This window comes from Amblyomma maculatum, unplaced genomic scaffold (assembly GCF_055883805.1).
Source record: "Amblyomma maculatum isolate TAMU_Amacu unplaced genomic scaffold, ASM5588380v1 scaffold_22, whole genome shotgun sequence".
Taxonomy (NCBI): domain Eukaryota; kingdom Metazoa; phylum Arthropoda; class Arachnida; order Ixodida; family Ixodidae; genus Amblyomma; species Amblyomma maculatum.
In genome coordinates, this window is record NW_028146747.1 from 1,081,411 (window position 1) to 1,100,193 (window position 18,783).

Below are 18,783 nucleotides of genomic sequence, written 5' to 3' on the forward strand. Positions count from 1 at the left end.
CAAGCAGCAGGAAGCAGCTAGCGCAGCAGCAGCAGCAACTGCAAGCAGCAGCAGCAACCAGCAACAGCTAGTAGCAGCAGCAGCAGAAGCAGCAGCAGCTAAAGCAGCAGCAGCAGCAGCTAGCAGCAGTAACAGCTAGTAGCAGCAGCAGCAGCAGCTGGCAGCAGCTAGCATCAGCTAGCAGCAGCAGCAGTAAGCAGCAGTAGCAGCAGCAGCAGCAGTAGTAGCAAGCAGCAGCAGCAGCTGGCAGCAGCAGCAGCAGCAGCAAGCAGCAGCAGCAGCACCTGGCACCTAGCGGTGGCGGCGGCAGCAGCATCAGCAGCAGCAGCAGCATGCAACAGTGGCAAGCATGAAGCAGCAAGCAGCAGCAGCAGCAGCAGCAGTAGTGGAAGCTGCAAGCAGCAGCTGGCAGCAGCTAGCAACGGCGGCGGCCGTAGCAGCAGCAGCAACAGCATCATCTTCATCAGCAGCAGCAGCAGCGGCTAGCAGCGGCGGCGGTAGCTGCAGCTGGCACAGCAGCAGCTAGCAGCAGCAGCCAGCAGCAGCAGCAAGCAGCAGAAAGCAGCAGCATCTGGCAGCAAGCAGCGGCGGCGGCAGCAGCGGCAGCAGCAGCAGCAAGCAGCTGGAAGCAGCTAGAGCAGCAGCAGCAGCAACCAGCAGCAGCAAGCAGCAGCAACAAGCATTAGCAGCAAGCAGCAGCAGCATCTGGCACCTGGCAGCGGCGGCGGCTGCAGCAGCAGCAGCTGCAGCAGCTGGCAGGAGCTGGCAGCAGCAGTAGCAGCAAGCAGCTGGCAGCAGCTAGCAGCAGCTGCATCAAGCAGCTTGCAGCAGCAGCAGCGAGCAGCAGCAGCAAGCAGAAGTACCAAGCAGCAGCAGCAGCACCTGGCAGCTGGCAGCAGCTAGCAGCGGTGGCGGCTGCAGCAGCAGCAGCAGCAGCAGCAGCAGCAGAAGCAGCAGCAAGCCGCAGCAGCAACAGCTAGTAGCAGCAGTAAGCAGCAGCAGTAACCAGCAACAGCAAGCAGCAGCAGCAGCAGTAGCAGCAGTTAGCAGCTTGCAGCAGCAAGCAGCAGCAGCAGCAGCAGCAAGCACCTGGCAGCAGTTAGCAGCATCAGCAGCAGTAAGTAGAAGTAGCAGCAGGAGCACCATCAGCAGCAGCAAGCTGAAGCAAGCAGAAGCAGCAAGCAGCAGCAGCAGTAGTAGCTAGCAGCAAGCAGCAGCCGCAGCAGCTAGCAGCACAGCAGCAGCAGCAGCAGCAAGCAGTAGCAAGCAGCAGCAGCAGTAGCAGCTGATAGTAGCTTGCAGCAGCAGCAAGCAGTAGCAAGCAACAGCAGCAGCAAGCAGAAGCAGAATGCAGCAGCAGCTAGAGAAGCAGCAGCAGCTAGCAGCAGCAAGCAGCAGTAGCAGCAAGCAGCAGCAGCAGAAGCAGCAACAGCTAGTAGCAGCAGCAGCAAGCAGCTGGCAGCAGCTAGAGCAGCAGCAGCAACAGCTAGTAGCAGCAGCAAGCAGCAGCAGCAGCAAATAGCAGCAACAACCAGCAGCAGCAAGCAGCAGCAGCTAGCAGCAGCAGCACCAGCACCAGCAGCTAGCAGCAGCAAGCAAGCAGCTGGCAGCAGCTAGAGCAGCAGCAACAGCTAGTAGATGCAGCAAGCAGCAGCAACAGCTAGTAGCAGCAGCAAGCAGCAGCAGCAAATAGCAGCAGTAGCCAGCAGCAGCTGGCAGCAGCTACAGCAGCAGCAGAAACAGCAGCAGCAACAGCTAGTAGGAGCAGCAAGCAGCAGCAGCAAATAGCAGCAGCAACAAGCAGCAGCAGCAGCAGCAGCTAGCAGCAGCAGCAAGCAGCTGGCAGCAGCTAGAGCAGCAGCAGCAGCAACAGCAAGTAGCTGCAGCAAGCAGCAAGCAGCAGCTGGCAGCAGCAGTAGCAGCAGCAGCAGCAGCAGCAGCAGCAAGCAGCTGGCAGCAGCTAGAGCAGCAGCAACAGCTAGTAGCAGCAGCTAGCAGCACAGCAGCAGCAGGAAGCAGTAGCAAGCAGCAGCAGCAGCAGCAAGCAGAAGCAGCACGCAGCAGCTAGAGCAGCAGCAGCAGCTAGCAGCAGCAAGCAGCAGCAGCAGCAGAAGCAGCAACAGCTAATAGCAGCAGCAGCTGGCAGCAGCTAGCAGCAGCGGGAGCAGCAGCAACGGCAGCAGCATCAGCTAGCAGCAGCTAGAGCAACAGCAGCAGCAAGCAGCAGCAACAGCCAGTAGCAGCAGCAAGCAGCAGCAGCAAATAGCAGCAGCAACCAGCAGCAGCTAGCAGCAGCAGCAGCACCTGGCACCTAGCAGTGGCAGCAGCATCAGCAGCAGCAGCAGCATGCAACAGTGGCAAGCATGAAGCAGCAAGCAGCAGCAGCAGCAGCAGCAGCAGCAGCAGCAGTAGTGGAAGCTGCAAGCAGCAGCTGGCAGCAGCTAGCAACGGCAGCGGCTGTAGCAGCAGCAGCAACAGCATCATCATCATCAGCAGCAGCAGCAGCGGCTAGCAGCGGCGGCGGTAGCAGCAGCTGGCACAGCAGCAGCTAGCAGCAGCAGCCAGCAGCAGCAGCAAGCAGCAGAAAGCAGCAGCATCTGGCAGCAGCAGCATCTGGCACCTGGCAGCGGCGGCGGCTGCAGCAGCAGCAGCTGCAGCAGCTGGCAGGAGCTGGCAGCAGCAGCAGCAGCAAGCAGCTGGCAGCAGCTAGCAGTAGCTGCATCAAGCAGCTTGCAGCAGCAGCAAGCAGAAGTACCAAGCAGCAGCAGCAGCACCTGGCAGCTGGCAGCAGCTAGCAGCGGTGGCGGCTGCAGCAGCAGCAGCAGCAGCAGAAGCAGCAGCAAGCCGCAGCAGCAACAGCTAGTAGCAGCAGTAAGCAGCAGCAGTAACCAGCAACAGCAAGCAGCAGCAGCAGTAGCAGCAGTTAGCAGCTTGCAGCAGCAAGCAGCAGCAGCAGCAGCAGCAAACAACCAGCAGCAGCAGCAGCAGCAGCAAGCACCTGGCAGCAGTTAGCAGCATCAGCAGCAGTAAGTAGAAGTAGCAGCTGGAGCACCATCAGCAGCAGCAAGCTGAAGCAAGCAGAAGCAGCAAGCAGCAGCAGCAGTAGTAGCTAGCAGCAAGCAGCAGCCGCAGCAGCTAGCAGCACAGCAGCAGCAGCAGCAAGCAGTAGCAAGCAGCAGCAGCAGCAAGCAGAAGCAGCCGGTAGTAGCTTGCAGCAGCAGCAAGCAGTAGCAAGCAACAGCAGCAGCAAGCAGAAGCAGAATGCAGCAGCAGCAGCAGCTAGAGAAGCAGCAGCAGCTAGCAGCAGCAAGCAGCAGTAGCAGCAAGCCGCAGCAGCAGAAGCAGCAACAGCTAGTAGCAGCAGCAGCAAGCAGCTGGCAGCAGCTAGAGCAGCAGCAGCAACAGCTAGTAGCAGCAGCAAGCAGCAGCAGCAGCAAATAGCAGCAACAACCAGCAGCAGCAAGCAGCAGCAGCTAGCAGCATCAGCACCAGCACCAGCAGCTAGCAGCAGCAGCAGCTAGAGCAGCAGCAGCAGCAGCAGCAAGCAGCAGCAACAGCTAGTAGATGCAGCAAGCAGCAGCAACAGCTAGTAGCAGCAGCAAGCAGCAGCAGCAAATAGCAGCAGTAGCCAGCAGCAGCTGGCAGCAGCTGGCAGCAGCTACAGCAGCAGCAGAAACAGCAGCAGCAACAGCTAGTAGCAGCAGCAAGCAGCAGCAGCAAATTGCAGCAGCAAATAGCAGCAGCAACAAGCAGCAGCAGCAGCACTCATGGCACTCACTTCCTCGCAGACCTTAACCTTGTCCAAACATGGCGGTGACCAATCTCTTCTTCCTCTTCTTCTATTCTTCCTCTTCTTTCCCAAGGGAATATTGACACTTTCTTCCTCTCAGCCCGAAAACATCAACCAATCATGACAGTCACCGCCATGTTTGGACAAGGTTAAGGTCTGCGAGGAAGTGAGTGCCATTTTTCCCCCTGGGCAAAAAAGAGGAAAATGAGAAGAAGAGGAAGTTGAGACGTGCCTGGGTGTAGAAGAGGAAGTGTTTTCCGGTTCTTCTTACAGTTGGTAGTGTGCGCGTGTGCTGTGTACCTTCTCCTGTGTTTGTGTTTATTTGCACCACATATCTGAATACGATGATGCACCAACTTGCCCCTCAAGCCGTTATTTTCAGCAACAGCAAGCAGCAGCAGAAACAGCTAGTAGCAGCAGCAGCAGAAGCAGCAGCAGCTGGCAGCAGCTAGAGCAGCAGCAGCAGCTAGCAGCAGCAGCTAGCAGCAGCAACAGCTAGTAGCAGCAGCAGCAGCAGCTGGCAGCAGCTAGCATCAGCTAGCAGCAGCAGCAGCAGCAGCAAGCAGCTGGCAGCAGCAGCAGTAAGCAGCAGTAGCAGCAGCAGCAGCAACAGCATCAGCAGCAGCAAGCTGAAGCAAGCAGCAGCAGCTAGCAGCAGCAGCAGTAGTAGCAAGCAGCAAGCAGCACAGCAGCAGCAGAACCTGGCACCTAGCAGTGGCGGCGGCAGCAGCATCAGCAGCAGCAGCTGCAACAGCTAGTAGCAGCAGCTGGCAGCAGCTAGCAGCAGCTGGCAGCAGCTAGCAGCAGCAGCAGCAGCAAGCAGCTGGAAGCAGCTAGAGCAGCAGCAGCAGCAGCAGCAAGCAGCTGGCAGCAGCTGGAAGCAGCTAGAGCAGCAGTAGCAGCTGGAAGCAGCACTAAGCAGCAGTAGCAGCAGCAGCATCAGCAGCAGCAAGCTGAAGCAAGCAGCAGCAGCTAGCAGCAGCAGCAGCAGCAGTAGTAGCAAGCAGCAAGCAGCAGCAGCAGCAGCAGCAGCAGCGGCAGCAGCAGCAGCAGCAGCAGCTAGCAGTGGCGGCGGCGGCACCTTGCAGCTAGCAGCGGCGGCGGCGGCAGCAGCAGCAGCAAGCAGCTGGCAGCAGCTAGCAGCAGCAACAGCAGCAAGCAGCTGGAAGGAGCTAGAGCAGCAGCAGCAGCAGCAGCAGCAAGCTGAAGCAAGCAGCAGCAGCAGCAGTAGTAGTAGTAGCAAGTAGCAAGCAGCAGCAGCAGCAGCAGCTAGCGGCACAGCAGCAGCAGCAAGCAGTAGCAAGCAGCAGCAGCGGCAGCAGTGGCAGCAGCATCAGCAGCAGCTAGCAGTGGCGGCGGCAGCGGCGGCAGCAGCAGCAGCAGCAACCAGCAGAAGCAGCAGCAGCAGCTAGCAGCAGCAGCGAGCAGCAGCAGCAAGCAGAAGTACCAAGCAGCAGCAGCACCTGGCAGCTGGCAGCAGCTAGCAGCGGTGGCGGCTGCAGCAGCAGCAGCAGCAGCAGAAGCAGCAGCTAGTAGCAGAAGTAAGCAGCATCAGCAACCAGCAACAGCTAGCAGCAGCAGCAACAGCTAGTAGCAGCAGCAAGCAGCAGCAGCTGCAGCTAGCAGCTAGCAGCAGCAGAAGCAGCAGCAGCTGGCAGCAGCTAGCAGCGGCGGCGGCTGCAGCAGCGGCAGCAGCAGCAACAGCAGAAACAGCAGCAGCCGCAGCAGCAGCTAGCAGCAGAAGCAGCATCAGCAAGCAGCAGCAAGCTGAAGCAAGCAGCAGCAGCAGCAGTTAGCTGCAAGCAGCAGCAGCTAGCAGCGGTGGCAGCTGCAGGAGCAGCAGGCAGCAGAAGCAGCAGCAGCTAGCAACGGCGGCGGCTGTAGCAGCAACAGCATCATCATCAGCAGCAGCAGCAGCGGCGGCTAGCAGCGGCGGCGGTGGCAGCAGCTGGCACAGCAGCAGCTAGCAGCAGCAGCCAGCAGCAGCAGCAAGCAGCAGAAAGCAGCAGCATCTGGCAGCAAGCAGCGGCGGCGGCTGCAGCAGCGGCAGCAGCAGCAACAGCAGAAACAGCAGCAGCCGCAGCAGCAGCTAGCAGCAGAAGCAGCATCAGCAAGCAGCAGCAAGCTGAAGCAAGCAGCAGCAGCAGCAGTTAGCTGCAAGCAGCAGCAGCTAGCAGCGGTGGCAGCTGCAGGAGCAGCAGGCAGCAGAAGCAGCAGCAGCTAGCAACGGCGGCGGCTGTAGCAGCAACAGCATCATCATCAGCAGCAGCAGCAGCAGCGGCTAGCAGCGGCGGCGGTGGCAGCAGCTGGCACAGCAGCAGCTAGCAGCAGCAGCCAGCAGCAGCAGCAAGCAGCAGAAAGCAGCAGCATCTGGCAGCAAGCAGCGCCGGCGGCTGCAGCAGCAGTAGCAGCAGCAGCAGCTAGCAGTAGCAGCACCTGGCCGCTAGCAGTGGCGGCAGCAGCAGCAGCAGCAGCAAGCAGCTGGCAGCAGCTAGCAGCAGCTGCATCAAGCAGCTTGCAGCAGCAGCAGCGAGCAGCAGCAGCAAGCAGAAATACCAAGCAGCAGCAGCACCTGGCAGCTCGCAGCAGCTAGCAGCGGTGGCGGCTGCAGCAGCAGAAGCAGCAGCAACAGCTAGTAGCAGCAGTAAGCAGCAGCAGTAACCAGCAACAGCAAGCAGCAGCAGCAGTACCAGCAGTTAGCAGCTTGCAGCAGCAAGCAGCAGCAGCAGCAGCAAACAACCAGCAGCAGCAGCAAGCACCTGGCAGCAGTTAGCAGCATCAGCAGCAGCAAGCAGCTGGAAGCAGCTAGCGCAGCAGCAGCGCCAGCAGAAGCATCAGCAGCAGCAGCATCATCAGCAGCAGCAGCAACTGCAAGCAGCAGCCAGCAGAAGCAGAAGCAGCAGCAGCAACAGCTAGTAGCAGCAGCAGAAGCAGCAGCAGCTGGCAGCAGCTAGCAGCGGTGGCTGCAGCAGCTAGAGCAGCAGCAGCAGCAGCAGCTAGCAGGAGCAGCTAGCAGCAGCAACAGCAGCAGCCGCAGCAGCAGAAGCAGCATCAGCAGGCAACAGCAAGCTGAAGCAAGCAGCAGCAGCAAGCATGAAGCAGCAAGCAGCAGCAGCAGCAGTAGTAGAAGCTGCAAGCAGCAGCATCAAGCAGATGGAAGCAGCAGCTAGCAGCAGTGGCAGCTGCAGCAGCAGGCAGCAGAAGTAGCAGCAGCTGGCAGCAGCTAGCAACGGCGGCGGCTGTAGCAGCAGCAGCAACGGCATCATCATCACCACCAGCAGCAGCAGCGGCTAGCAGCGGCGGCGGTGGCAGCAGCTGGCAGCAGCAGCAGCTAGCAGCAGCAGCCAGCAGCAGCAGCAGCATCTGGCAGCAAGCAGCGGCGGCGCCAGCAGCGGCAGCAGCAGCAGCAACCAGCAACAGCAAGCAGCAGCTGCAGCAGCCAGCAGAAGCAGCAGCAAGCTGCAGCAACAAGCAGCAGCAGCATCTGGCCTCTAGCAGCGGCAGCGGCAGCAGCAGCAAGCAGCTGGAAGCAGCTGGAGCAGCAACAGCATCAGCACCAGCAGCAACCAGCAACAGCAAGCAGCAGCAGCAGCAGCCAGCAGAAGCAGCTAGTAGCAGCAGCAAGCAGCAGCAGCAACAACCAGCAACAGCAAGCAGCAGCAGCTGCAGCTAGCAGCAGCAGCAGCAAGCAGTAGCAGCACCTTGCCGCTAGCAGTGGCGGCGGCAGCAGCAACAGCAGCAAGCAGCTGGCAGCAGCTAGCAGCAGCTGCAGCAAGCAGCTTGCAGCAGCTAGAGCAGCATATGCAACAGCAGCAGCAAGCAGCAGCAACAACTAGTAGCCGCAGCAACCAGCAGCAGCAGCAGCAAGCAGCTGGAAGCAGCTAGAGCAGCAGCAGCAGCAGAGGCAGCAGCAGCAGCAAGCAGCAGCACCAACCAGCAACAGCAAGCAGCAACAGCTGGCAGCAGCTAGCAGCAGCAAGCAGCAGCAGCACCTGGCAGCTAGCAGCGGCGACGGCGGCAGAAGCAGAAGCAACAGCAGCAAGCAGCTAGAAGCAGTTAGAGCAGCAGCATCAGCAGCATCATCATCAGCAGCAGCAAGAGCTAGTAGCAGCAGCAACCAGCAACAGCAAGCAGCAGCAGCAACGAGCAACAGCAAGCAGCAGCAGCTAGCAGCAACAGCAAGCAGCTGCAGCAGTAGCAGCAGCAACCAGCAGAAGCAGCAGCAGATGGCAGCAGCTAGCAGCGGCGGTGACTGCAGCAGCAGCAAGCAGAAGCAGCAAGCAGCAGGAGCACCTGGCAGCTGGCAGCAGCTACCAGCGGCGGCGGCGGCTGCAGCAGCAGCAGCTGGCAGCAGCTAGCAGCAGCAGCAAGCAGCTGGAAGCAGCAGCAGCAGAAGCAGCAGCTGCTGGCAGCAGCTAGCAGCGGTGCGGCTGCGGCAGCGGCAGCAGGCAGCAGAAGCAGCAGCAGCTGGCAGCAGCTAGCTGCGTCGGTGGCTGCAGCAGCAACAACAGCATCATCATCATTAGTAGCAGCAGCAGCGGCTAGCAGCGGCGGCGTTGGCGGCGGCAACAGAAGCAACAGCAGCAGCAGCATCTGGCAGCTAGCAGCGGCGACAGCAGCAGCAGCAGGAGCAAGCAGATGGCAGCAGCTAGCAGCGGTGGCGGCTGCAACAGCAGCAGCAGGAGCAGCAAGCAGCAGCAGCAGCAGCTAGCAGCAGGAGTAGTAGAAGCAGTAAGCACCATCAGCAAGCAGCTGGAAGCAGCAGCAGCAGCAGTGGCAGCTGCAGCAGCAGCAGGCAGCAGAAGCATCGTCATCAGCAGCAGCAGCAGCAGCGGCGGCTAGCAGCGGCGGAGGTGGCAGAAGCTGGCAGAAGCAGCAGCTAGCAGCAGCAGCAGCAGCAGCAGCAAGCAGAAGAAGCAAGCAGCTGCAGCATCTGGCAGCTAGCAGCGGCGGCGGCAGCATCAGCAGCAAGCAGCTGGCAGCAGCTAACAGCAGCAGCAGCAGCAGCAGCAGCAATCAGCTGGAAGCAGCTAGAGCAGCGGCAGGAGCAGCAGCATTAGCAGCAGCAGCAGCCAGCAGAAGCAGCAAGCAGCAACAGCTAGTAGCAGCAGCAGCGGCAGCAGCAAGCAGCAAGCAGCTGGCAGCAGCTAGAGCAACAGCAGCAGCAAGCAGCAGCAACAGCTAGTAGCAGCAGCAGCAGCAGTAGCAGTAGCTGGCAGCTGGCAGCAGCTAGCAGCGGCAGCGCCGGCAGCAGCAGAAGCTGCAAGCAGCTGGCAGCAGCTAGCTGCAGCAGCAGCAAGCAGCTGTAAGCAGCTAGAGAAGCAGCAACAGTAAGCAGCAGTAGCAGCTGGCAGCAGCAGCAGCAGCTAGCAGCACAAAGCAGCAGTAGTAGCAAGCAGCAGCACAGCAGCAGCAAGCAGCAGCAGGTGCAGCAGCAGCTGGAAGCTGCTAGCAGTGGCGGCGGCGGCAGCAGCAGCAGCAGCAAGCAGCTGGAAGCAGCTAGAGCAGCAGCAGTAGCAGCAGGCGCAGCAGAAGCAGCAGCAGCTGGAAGCAGCTAGCAGTGGCGGCGGCGGCAGCAGCAGCAAGTGGCTGGAAGCAGCTAGAGCAGCAGCAACCGCAGCATCAGCAGCAGCAGCAAGAGCTCGTAGCAGCAGCAACCAGAAGAAGCAGCAGCAGCAGCAGCTGACAGCAGCTAGCAGCCGCGGCTGCTGCAGCAGCAACCAGAAGAAGCAGCAGCAGCAGCAGCTGGCAGGAGCTAGCAGCCGCGGCTGCTGCAGCAGCAACAGCATCAGCAGCAGCAGCAGCAGCTGGCAGCCGCAGCAGCTAGCAGCAGGAGCAGCTAGCAGCAGCAGCAGCAGCCAGCAGCAGCAGAAGCAAGCAGCAAGCAGCAGCAGTAGCTAGCAGCACAGCAGCAGCAACAAGTAGCAGCAGCAGCAGCAGCTGGCAGCAACTTGTAACTGCAAGCAGCAGCAGCAGCAAACAGTAGCAAGCAGCAGCCCCAGCTAGTAGCAGCAGCAAGCAGCAGCACCAGCTTGCAGCAGCAGCCAGCAACAGCAAGTAGCAGCAGCTAGCAGCAGCAGCAGCAACCAGCAGAAGCAAGCAGCTGCGGCAGTAGCAGCAGCTAGCAGCAGCAGCAACCAGCAGAAGCAGATGGCAGCAGCTAGCAGCGGCAGCGGCTGCAGCAGCAGCAACAGCATCAGCAGCAGCAGCAAGCAGCAAGCAGCAGCAGACTTGGCAGCTGGCAGCAGCTACCAGCAGCGGCGGCGGCGGCGGCAGCAGCAGCAGCAGCAGCTGGCGGCGGTGGCGGCAGCAGCTAGCAGCAGTAGCAGCAAGCAGCTGGAAGCAGCAGCAGCTGGCAGCAGCTAGCAGTGGTGGCGGCTGCAGCAGCGGCAGCAGGCAGCAGAAGCAGCAGCAGCAGCAAGCAATAGCAGCAGCAACCAGCAACTGCAAGCAGCAGCTGCTGCAGCTGCAGCTAGCAGCTAGCAGCAGCAGCAGCAGCAGCTGGCAGCAGCTAGCAGCAGCGGCGGCTGCAGCAGCAGCAGCAGTTAGCAGCAGCAGCAGCATCAGCAGCAGCAAGCAGCAGCAGCTAGCAGCAGCAGTAGTAGAAGCAGCAAGCAGCAGCAGCAAGCAGCTGGAAGCAGCAGCAGCAGTGGCGGCGGCTGCAGCAAGCAGCTGGAAGCAGCTAGAGCAGCATCAGAGCAGCAGCAACCAGCAGAAGCAGCAGCAGCAGCAACAGCTAGTAGCAGCACCAAGCAGCAGCAACCAGCAACAGCAGCAGCAGCAACAGCAGCAGCAGCTAGCAGCAGCAGCAGCAAGCTGAAGCAAGCAGCAGAAGCAGCAGCAGCTGGCAGCAGCTAGCAGCGATGGTGGCTGCAGCAGCAGCAACAACAGCATCATCATCATTAGCAGCAGCAGCAGCGGCTAGCAGCGGCGGCGGTGGCGGCGGCAGCAGCAGCATCTGGCAGCTAGCTGCGGCGACAGCAGCAGCAGCAAGCAGCTGGCAGCAGCTAGCAGCAGCAGCAGCAAGCAGCTGGAAGCAGCTAGAGCAGCAGCTAGAACAGCAGCATGAGCAGCAGCAGCAGCAACCAGCAACAGCAAGCAGCAGCAGCAACAGCTAGTAGCAGCAGCAAGCAGCAACAGCAAGCAGCAGCAGCTGCAGCTAGCAGCTAGCAGCAGCAGCTGGCAGCAGCTAGCAGCGGCGGCGGCTGCAACAGCAGCAGCATCAGCAGCAGCAGCAGCAGCTAGCAGAAGCAGCAAGCAGCAGCAGCAGCAGCAGCTAGCAGCAGCAGTAGTAGAAGCAAGTACCAGCAGCAAGCAGCTGGAAGCAGCAGCAGCAGCGGTGGCAGCTGCAGCAGCAGCTGCCAGCAGCTAGCAGTGGCGGCGGCTGCAGCAGCAGCAGCAGCAACAGCATCGTCATCAGCAGCAGCAGCAGCAGCAGCAGCGGCTAGCAGAAGCAGCAGCAGCAAGCAGAAGGAGCAAGCAGCAGCAGCATCTGGCAGCTAGCAGCGGCGGCGGCAGCATCAGCAGCAAGCAGCTGGCAGCAGCTAACAGCAGCACAGCAGCAGCAAGCAGCTGGAAGCAGCTAGAGCAGCGGCAGCAGCAGCCAGCAGAAGCAGCAGCAGCAGCAGCAACAGCTAGTAGCAGCAGCAAGCAGCAGCAACCAGCAACAGCAGCAGCAGCAACAACAGCAGCAGCAGCTAGCGGCAGCAGCAGCAGGAAGCTAAAGCAAGCAGCAGCAGCAGCAAGCAGAAGCAGCAAAAGCAGCAGCCAGCAGCAGCAGCAGCAGCATTTGTACCAAGCAGCAAGCAGTAGTAGCAAGCAGCAGCAGCAGCAGTAGCAGCAACAGCTAGTAGCAGCAGCAGCAGCAAGCAGCAGGCAGCAGCTAGCACCAGCTGCAGCAAGCAGCTGGCAGCAGCTATCACCAGCTGCAGCAAGCAGCTGGCAGCAGCTAGAGCAGTAGCAGCAACAGCAGCAGCAAGCAGCAGCAGCAAGCAGCAGCAAGCAGCTGGCAGCAGCTAGCAGCAGAAAGCAGCTGGCAGCAGCTAGAGTAGCAGCAGCAGCAAACAGCAGAAGCAGCAACAGCTAGTAGCAGAAGCAAGCAGCAGCAACAGCTAGTAGCAGCACCAGCAGTAGCAGTAGCTGGCAGCTGGCAGCAGCTAGCAGCGGCGATGGCGGCAGCAGCAGCAAGCAGCTGGCAGCAGCTAGCAGCAGCAGCAGCAAGCAACTGGAAGCAGCTAGACCAGCATCAGCAGCAGTAAGCAGCAGTACAGCTGGCAGCAGCTAGCAGCACAGCAGCAGCAGACACAGCAAGCAGAAGCAGCAAGCAGCAGCACTAGTAGCAAGCAGCAGCAACCAGAAGCAGCAAGCAGCAGCAGCAGCAGCAGTAGAAGCAGCAGCAGCTGGCAGCAGCTAGCAGCGGCGGCTGCTGCAGCAGCTAGCAGAAGGAGCAGCAAGCAGCAGCAGCACCTGGCAGCTGGCAGCAGCAGCGGAGGCTGCGGCAGCAGCAGCAGCAGCAAGCAGCTGGAAGCAGCAGCAGCAGCAGCTAGCAGCGGCGGCGGCTGCAGCAGCAGCGACAGCATCATCATCATTAGCAGCAGCAACGGCTAGCAGCGGCGGCGGCGGCGGCAGCAGAAGCAACAGCAGCAGCAGCACCTAGCGGCAGCAGCAGCATCTGGCAGCTAGCAGCGGTGGCGGCAGCAGCAGCAAGCAACTGGCAGCAGCTAGCAGCAGCAGCAGCAACAGCTAGTAGCAGCAGGAAGCAGCAGCTAGCAGCGGTGGCGGCTGCAGACAGCAGCAACAGTGGCAACACCAGCAGCCGCAGCAGCAGCTTGCAGCAGCAGGAGCATCAGCAGCAGCAGCAACCTGAAGCAAGCAGCAGCAGCAGCAGTAGTAGAAGCTGCAAGCAGCAGCAGCAAGCAGCTGGAAGCAGCAGCAGCAGCTAGCAGCGGTGGCGGCTGCAGCAGCAGAAGCAGCAGCAGGCGGCAGAAGCAGCAGCAACTGGCAGAAGCTAGCAACGGCGGCGGCTGCATCAGCAGCAGCAACAGCATCAGCAGCAGCGGCAGCGGCAACCAGCGGCGGCGGTGGCAGCAGCTGGCAGCAGGAGCAGCTAGCAGCAGCAGACAGCAGCAGCAGCAGCAAGCAGAAGCAGCAGCAACCAGCAACAGCAAGCAGCAGCAGCTGCAGCTAGCAGCTAGCAGCAGCAGCAGCTGGCAGCAGCTAGCAGCGGCGACGGCTGCAGCAGCAGCTGGCGGCAGCAGCAGCAGTTGGCAGGAGCTGGCAGCAGCTAGCAGCGGCGGCGGCGGCAGCAGCAGCAGCAACAGCAGTAGCAGCAGCAGCAGCTGGCAGCAGCTGCAGCAAGCAGCTTGCAGCAGCTAGAGCAGCAAATGCAACAGCAGCAGCAAGCAGCAGCAACAGCTAGTAGCAGCAGCAACCAGCAGCAGCAGCAAGCAGCTGGCAGCAGCTAGAGCAGCAGCAGCACCACCACCAGCACCAGCAGCAGCTGGCAGCAGCTAGCTTCGGCGGCGGCAGCAGCAGCAGCAGCAAGCAGCTGGAAGCAGCTAGAGCAGCAGCAGCATCATCATCATCAGCAGCAGCAGCAGCATCAGCAGCAGAAGCAGCAGCAGCAGCAACACCAACCAGCAACAGCAAGCAGAAACAGCTGGCAGCAGCTAGCAGCAGCAAGCAGCAGCAGCGGCAGCAGAAGCAGCAACAGCTGGAAGCAGCTAGCAGTGGCGGCGGCGGCAGCAGCAGCAGCAAGCAGAAGCAGCAAGCAGCAGCAGCACCTGGCAGCTAGCAGCGGCGGCGGCGGCAGCAGAAGCAGAAGCAACAGCAGCGAGCAGCTAGAAGCAGTTAGAGCAGCAGCAGCAGCAGCAGCATCAGCAGCATCATCATCAGCAGCAGCAGCAAGAGCTAGTAGCAGCAGCAAGCAGCAGCAGCAACCAGCAACAGCCAGCAGCTGCAGCAGTAGCAGCAGCTAGCAGCTAGCAGCAGCAGCAACCAGCAGAAGCAGCAGCAGATGGCAGCAGCTGGCAGCGGCGGCGGCTGCAGCAGCAGCAACAGCATCAGCAGCAAGCAGCAGCAGCAGCACCTCGCAGCTGGCACCAGCTACCCGGCAGCGGCGGCGGCAGTAGCAGCGGCGGCGGCAGCAGCAGCAGCTGGCAGCAGCTAGCAGCAGCAGCAGCAGCTAGCAGCGAAGGTGGCTGCAGCAGCAGCAGCAACAACAACAGCATCATCATCATTAGCAGCAGCAGCATCTGGCAGCTAGCAGCGGCGACAGCAGCAGCAGCAGCAAGCAGCTGGAAGCAGCTAGAGCAGCAGCATGAGCAGCAGCAGCAGCAACCAGCAACAGCAAGCAGCAGCAGCAGCAGCTAGCAGAAGCAGCAAGCAGCAGCAGCAGTAGTAGAAGCAGCAAGCACCAGCAGCAAGCAGCTGGAGGCAGCAGCAGTGGCAGCTGCAGCAGCAGCAGCCAGCAGAAGCAGCAGCATCAGCAACAGATGCAGCAGCAAGCTAAAGCAAGCAGCAGCAGCAAGCAGCAAAAGCAGCAGCCAGCAGCAGTAGTAGTACCAAACAGCAAGCAGTAGTAGCAAGCAGCAAGCACCAGCAGCAGCCACTAGCAGCATCAGTAGCAGCAGCCGCAAGCAGAGCAGCAAGCACAGCATCTGGCAGCTAGCAGCGGCGGCGGCAGCAGCAGTAGCAGCAAGCAGCTGGCAGCAGCTAGCAGCGGCGGCGGCTTCAGCAGCAGCAGCAGCAAGCATCTGGCGGCAGCTAGCAGCAGCAGCAACCAGCTGGAAGCAGCTAGAGCAGCAGCATCAGCAGCAGCAGCAGCGACAACAGCAAGCAGCAGCAGCAGCAACAGCAAGCAGCAGCAGCAGCAACCAGCAACAGCAAGCAGCAGCAGCTGCAGCTAGCACCAGCAGCAGCAGCAGGAGCAGCAGAAGCAGCAGCAGCTGGCAGCAGCTAGCAGCGGCGGCGGCTGCACCAGCAGCAGCACCAAGCAGAAGCAGCAGCAGCAGTAGTAGCAAGCAGCAAGCAGCAGCAGCTGCAGCAACAAGCAGCAGCAGCTGCCAGCAGCTAGAGCAGCAGCAGCTAGACGCAGCAAGCAGCAGTAATAGCAAGCAGCAACAGCAGCAGCAGCAGCAGCAGTAGCAGAAACAGCTAGTAGCAGCAGCAGCAGCAAGCAGCAACAGCAGCTAGCAGCAGCAAGCAGCTGGCAGCAGCTAGAATAGCAGCAGGAGCAAACAGCAGACGCAGCAACAGCTAGTAGCAGCAGCAAGCAGCTGGCAGCAGCTAGCAGCAGCAGCAGCAGCAGCAAGCAGCTGGCAGCAGCTAGAGCAGCAGCAATCAGCAGCAGCAAGCAGCAACAGCAGCTAGCAGCAGCAAGCAGCTGGCAGCAGCTAGAGTAGCAGCAGCAGCAAACAGCAGAAGCAGCAACAGCTAGTAGCAGCAGCAGTAGCAGTAGCTGGCAGCTGGCAGCAGCTAGCAGCGGCGGCGGCGGCAGCAGCAGCAAGCAGCTGGCAGCAGCTAGCAGCAGCAGTAAGCAGCAGTAGCAGCTAGCAGTACAGCAGCAGCAGCTAGCAGCACAGCAGCAGCAGACACAGCAAGCAGCAGCACTAGTAGCAAGCAGCAGCACAGCAGCAGCAAGCAGAAGCAGCAAGCAGCAGCAGTGGCTAGCAGCGGCGGCGGCAGCAGCAGAAACAGCAGCAGCAGCAGAAGCAGCAGCAGCTGGCAGCAGCTAGCAGCAGTAGCTGGCAGCAGCAGCTAGCATCAGGAGCAGCAAGCAGCAGCACCTGGCAGCTGGCAGCAGCTTGCAGCGGCGGTGGCTGCGGCAGCAGCAGCAGCTAGCAGCAGCAGCAGCAGAAGCAGCAGCAGCTAGCAGCAGCGGCGGCTGCAGCAGCAGCAACAGCATCATCATCATTAGCAGCAGCAGCAGCGGCTAGCAGCGGCGGTGGCGGCGGCAGCAGCAGCAACAGCAGCAGCAGCAGCAGCAGCTGGCAGCAGTAGCACCTAGCAGCAGCAGCAAGCAGCAGCATCTGGCAGCTGGCAGCGGCGGCGGCAGCCGCAGCAAGTAGCTGGCAGCAGCAGCAGCAAGCAGCTGGAAGCAGCTAGAGCAGCAGCATGAGCAGCAGCAGCAGTAGCAACCAGCAACAGCAAGCAGCAGCAGCAACATCTAGTAGCAGCAGCAAGCGACACCTAGCAGCGGCGGCGGCTGCAGCAGCGGCAGCAGAACAGCGGCAACAGCAGCAGCCGCAGCAGCAGCTAGCAGCAAAAGGAGCATCAGCAGCAGCAGCAAGCTGAAGCAAGCGGAAGCAGGAAGCAGCAGCAGCAGCTAGCAGCAGCAGCAGCAGCAGTAGTAGAAGCTGCAAGCAGCAGCAGCAAGCAGCTGGAAGCAGCAGCAGCAGCAGCTAACAGCGGTGGCGGCTGCAGCAGCAGCAGCAGCCGGCAGCAGAAGCAGCAGCAGCTGGCAGCAGCTATCAACGGCGGCGGCTGCAGCAGCAGCAGCAACAGCATCATCATCATCAGCAGCAGCTGGCAGCAGCAGCAGCATCTGGCAGCTAGCAGCGGCGGCGGCAGCAGCGGCAGCAGCAGCAGCAAGCAGCTGGAAGCAGCTAGAGCAGCTGCAGCAGCAACCAGCAACAGCAAGCAGCAGCAGCAGCAGCAGCCAGCAGAAGCAGCAGCAGCAACAAGCAGAAGCAGCAAGCAGCAGCAGCATCTGGCAGCTAGCAGCGGCGGGGGCAGCAGCAGCAGCAGCAACCAGCAACAGCAAGCAGCAGCAGCCAGCAGAAGCAGCAGCAGCAGCAGCTAGTAGCAGCAGCAGCAGCAACCAGCAACAGCAAGCAGCAGCAGCTGGCAGCAGCTAGCAGCGGCGGCGGCTGCAGCAGCAGCAGCAGCTGGCGCGGCGGCGGCGGCAGCAGCAACAGCAACAGCAGTAGCCGCAGCAGCAGTAGCAGCAGCAGCAGCTGGCAGCAGCAGCAGCTAGCAGCAGCAGCAGCAGCAAGCAGAAGCAGCAAGCAGTAGCAGCACCTGTCCGCTAGCAGCTGCGGCGGCAGCAGCAGCAGCAGCAAGCAGCTGGAAGCAGCTAGTGCAGCAGCAGCAGCACCTGGCAGCTGGCAGCAGCTAGCAGCGACGGCGGCGGCGGCGGCAGCAGCAGCAGCAGCAAGCAGCTGGCAGCAGCTAGCAGCAGCAGCAGCAAGCAGCTGGAAGCAGCTAGAGCAGCAGCAGCAGCAGCCCCTTACCCAAGCAAGGCTTGCTTCCACCACCTCCGTTGGCGGCCCTCCGGATGCGCGTGATGCCCGAATTGCGCGCACTCAGCGCGCTGCTACCGGAGGGCTCTGAGGGTCGCCGCATCTGCAAGGAAGCGACAGTGCCTCCTACACTGAACAGTCAACACCATGGCTAGTCAACGGGCAGCCCCTCGCATTCTCTCAGTCCTGCAGTGGAACGTGTGTTCCCTCGCGGCGCGATATCCCGAGTTCCGCTCTCGCATAACTTCAGAGCAACCAGACGTAATCGCGCTACAGGAGGAGTACGTCCGTCTCAGGGAAGGGGAGCCCCAAATGCAGCTGCCCGGATATGTTGGCTATCATTCACCAACCAATTGTGAGTTGGTGTCATGTACGGCAATCCCCTGCGACGACCCGAACCACCGATCTGGGAAATCTCGGGCCTCTATTTATGTGCGGCACGACGTTCAGCATGCTCTCATCGACACGGCTGCGGCGACGAGCAACGCCCAGGAATGCGTGGCAGTGATAGTGCGCGTCGGAGGTGTTGACACATCAGTGTCAAGCGTTTATGTGCGCCCAGCTGTGACGTGCGACGTGTTGTGTTTCCGTGCAGTGTCTCGTGTTGTGCCCCACGCCTACTAATCGTTTAGGACTTCAATGCTCATCATTGTGCGTGGGTAAGTGCGTGCAATGATCGGCGCGGTGACGACTTGGACAACACAGCAACACAGCTGGGATTCGCCGCCCTCAACATTCTCCAGCCTACCTTCCGACGACGCAGTTCTCCCGCCTCCTGTATCGACGTTGCGTTCGCGTCCAGTGGCATCAAGGCGACCTGACATTGTGCACCATCTCTCTGGGGATTTCCCAGAAGGATTCGCTGCGCCTCTACAACGCAGCAGCAATGGGGGTATTTCTCTACGCACTGCCACTCGTGATTGTGCGCAAACCATCGTGGAGGGCACTGGAGGTACAGCATCGCAAAGCGCTGCGAACCTGCCTTGGCCTTCCTGGAAACTCAATGCGAAGCGACACTCGCCGAGGCAGGTGAGTGGTCACTGCAGCTACAGACCACACAGTTAGAGCTGCACCACATCGACTGCCTTCACCGTGCACCAGATGGCGAAGAACTCCTTCAGCGCCTTAGGAATTTCCCACGCTCTAGAATGGTCGCGGCGCTGCAGGAATATGACCAGCTGACGCGTGCCACGCCCCCCTACGGCCTCTGCTCCCTTTGGCCTCTCACGACGGAGGTACAGCGCGAGATCGTCAGCATCGCGGGTAAACGCAGCACACCCGGTGCAACAGCTAGCTAGAGCCGTCATACACGAGCAACTAAGCGACCACCTGCTTGTTTTCACTGATGGTTCCGTGGCGAGAGAAAGCTGCTCGCTCGCCGCAGTGGCCACCATTCCTGCCCTGCAGTTGCACCGCCAGCAAGGAGTGACACACCTGGGCTCTTCGACCACAGCGTAACTACTGGGCCTTCGCCTGGGCCTGGATCTATTGCTTACCATTGCTCCGTCACCACTCATGTGTGCACTGTTATGTGACTCCCGCGCCGCCCTCAGCCGTCTGCAGACTCCCGGCCATGGCACACCGCTGCTGCGCGCGATACGCGAGCGCCTCGAGCACCTCGAAGAGCGAAGGTGCAGCATTTGCGCGCAGTGGGTGCCCGGCCACTGCGGCATACACGGCAATGAGCGAGCCGATGAACTCGCCACCACCGCACATCAGCTCCCTCCCAGCGACGAACTTCTCGCTTTGGAG

At 61.0% G+C, this 18,783-nt stretch overlaps 1 pseudogene; it reads left to right on the forward strand.

Annotated features, from left to right (window-relative positions):
- Positions 1-2,346: 2,346 nt before the first annotated feature.
- On the forward strand, positions 2,347-17,655 carry LOC146171466 (uncharacterized; annotated as a pseudogene).
- The last annotated feature ends 1,128 nt before the right edge of the window (positions 17,656-18,783 follow it).